The 2,832-nt window shown below is 41.3% G+C and overlaps 1 protein-coding gene across 1 annotated transcript in view; it reads left to right on the top strand.

Moving 5' to 3' along the window:
- The window catches only part of CUNH10orf53 (chromosome unknown C10orf53 homolog), a 15,580-nt gene that overhangs the window by 600 nt on the left and 12,148 nt on the right, over positions 1-2,832 (top strand). The gene's annotated exons all lie outside the window — the stretch shown is intronic.

Genomic DNA, 2,832 nt, shown 5'->3' with positions numbered 1-2,832 from the left:
AAATAAATAATTTAAAAAAAAAAAAAAAAAAGAAATACTCAAGTGACTTTCCCAAGTCAAAAGGCTGGAAAGTGCAGTGCTGAGATTCTTTCTCTTGATCACTTATGCAGGCAACAAACCTTTACCGAGTGCCTCTAGGTGTTGGCACGTCCAGGTACTGAGGACACGGTTGTGAACAATGATGTATGCCCTCGAAGTGATCTTCTCTCACTGTTGACACTGACAGCTGTGCCAGGATTGAAGGTGCCATGGGAATGTCACCCCAGTGGTACCTGTGACTAGACACCACTAGAGGGGAGAGAGGAAGGTCTGGAAAGTCTTGTTCGAGAAAATTATATTTGAATTGAGCTTTACAGAATTAGGAGAAACTAACCAGGTCAGAGGTGTGTTCCAGGCAGGGGGACCAGTCCCAGCACAGGCCAGAGGGATGAATAAATGAACCATGGAGGACAAGGCTGCAGAGGTAGACAGGGACTGGACCCTGTAGGTCATTTACCTGAACGTTTTAGCCAGGGAGATGAAAAAGTGGCTGCTCCAGGGAGAGAGGTCAGAGGGCCCAAGAGTGGAAACAGGGAGGAGGTACAGACAAGAAGGAGCCATTTGGACCCAGGCATTATCTGGCTGGAACCAGTGTTGATGGAGGGAGGTGTTCTTCGCTGGACCATGATTTGGAGGAATTCCGTGTTGGACATATTAAGCTTCATGTGTTTTCACTACCCAGATGGAGGTGCTGAGTCAGCTCTGCATTCTGGAGTCAGTGGAAAAGTCTGAACTGGAGCTAGAAAGGTATGAGCCATTGATTTGAAGAGAACATACACAACAAAAAGACACAGGTCTGAGCCTTGATAAACTTCATTATATGACCCAAGGGAAGGATCTTCGAGGCAAAATGCTGTAGAAATCCAGCAAACACAAAAACTAGTTCTGGTCCACCAATTAGGGAAGGTCTCCTGGAGGAGATGGCATTTGAGTTTGAAGGGCGGGTAGGATTTCAATCAAAAGAGAAAATTGTATTCACTGCAAGAACAGCTGATTGAGAAATTTCCGCTGTAAATATCTTGGTGCTCATATTACTTGGGTTATCACAGCAAAATAGTCTAAACTGGGTGCTTCGAACAACAGTAATTCTTTTCTCACAGTCTGGAGGCTAGAAGTCACTGATCAAGGTCTGGTGGAGCTGATTTATGGTAAGGGCTGTCTTCCTGGCTTGCTGACAGCCACTTTTACTTGCCTTCACACAGTGTAGGAGGGAGAAAGCAAGCAAGCTGTCTTTTTTTTTTTTTAATTTTTATTGTCTTTTCTTATTTTAAAAAAATAATTATTCATTTTCTTTTATTTATTTATTTATTATTATTATTATTTTAATTTGACCAGAGAGAGAGAGAGAAAGTGAGAAAGTAAGCCGCCAGGTCCAAGACTTAGACCTTGGCTGGCCATGTGGGAATCCAGTGCCTTAACCACTATACCACCTGCCAGTCTCTCTTAATGTCTCTTATAAGGACGCTAATATTATCAGATTATTTATTATTATTATTATTATTATTATTTTAATTTGACCAGAGAGAGAGAGAAAGTGAGAAAGTAAGCCGCCAGGTCCAAGACTTAGACCTTGGCTGGCCATGTGGGAATCCAGTGCCTTAACCATTATACCACCTGCCAGCCTCTCTTAATGTCTCTTATAAGGATGTTAATACTATCAGATTAGAGCACCACCATTATGGGCTCATTTAACCTTTATTACCTCCTAAAGTTCCTTTCTCCAAACATGGCCACATTGGGAGTTAAGGCTTCAACGTATGAATTTAGAGAGGGACACAGTTCATTCCACAGCAGTGTTGTATGGTAATGTTCAACATGTTTTGGAATATCTTTCTATCCTTTTGCTTTTCAATCACTTTGTGTCTTTGTATCTATAGATGGATTATACTTTTAAAAGTTCATTATAAGGGACCAGCAGTTAGCGTAATGGCTATGTCGCTGAACTCCCATATAGTTGACCGCGGTTTGAGTCCCGGGCCCAGTGGCTTAAACTCACATGGGGTGCGTGCCCAAGATCCCGAGAGGAGAATGGAGGAGAAGGGATTGCGGCATGGCCATTTCCCCTGGAGGTGATTTCTCGCTCTCTATCTCTCTGTCTCTCTTTGTCTTTCTGGTGAGCGCATGCACCCTATAGCAAAAACCTCTCAAAAAAAAAAAAAAATCCAAAAGTCCATTATGACCATCTCTGTCTTTTAATTGAAGCGTTTAACCAATTTACATTTAAAGTAACTTCTGATAAGGAAGAACTTACTTTTGCCACTTAACTATTTGTTTTCTATATGTCTCATGATTTCTGCCCCTGAATTCCTCTATTACTGCCCTTTTAAAAAATGTGTAGTTGATGTTTTATAGTGTACCCTTCTGGTTCTCTTTTTCTTATTTTTTTAAGTTTGCTTTTTCATTTATTCCATGAGTGAGAGAGACAGAGACACAGAGAGAGGCAGAAATACAACACTCCCTGATAGGGTCTCGACAGTCCTCCACCCTCTGCCTCAGCCAGCTCAGATCATGGCACACTCCTGGCATACTCACAGAGGTATCCAGGTGTGAATCAGCAACCCTCCCATGTGGGTCTGTATCTCAGAGCATCATGTTTTACTAATATACCACCATCTGGCCCCCTCTTCTTTCTTTTTCAATAGATGCTTTAGTTATTTTCTTAGTAGTTACCTTGAACATTAAAGACAAAATCCTAAACTTGTCACAACCTAGTTTAAACAACTTAGTTTTCACTAGTATACAACAAACACTTTGCTTCTATAGATGGTATAGATATAGATATATCTGTCTCTT

The sequence above is a fragment of the Tupaia chinensis genome, unplaced genomic scaffold (assembly GCF_000334495.1).
Source record: "Tupaia chinensis unplaced genomic scaffold, TupChi_1.0 Scaffold144071_2, whole genome shotgun sequence".
NCBI lineage: Eukaryota > Metazoa > Chordata > Mammalia > Scandentia > Tupaiidae > Tupaia > Tupaia belangeri.
This window is presented reverse-complemented; position numbering and strand designations above follow the sequence as displayed.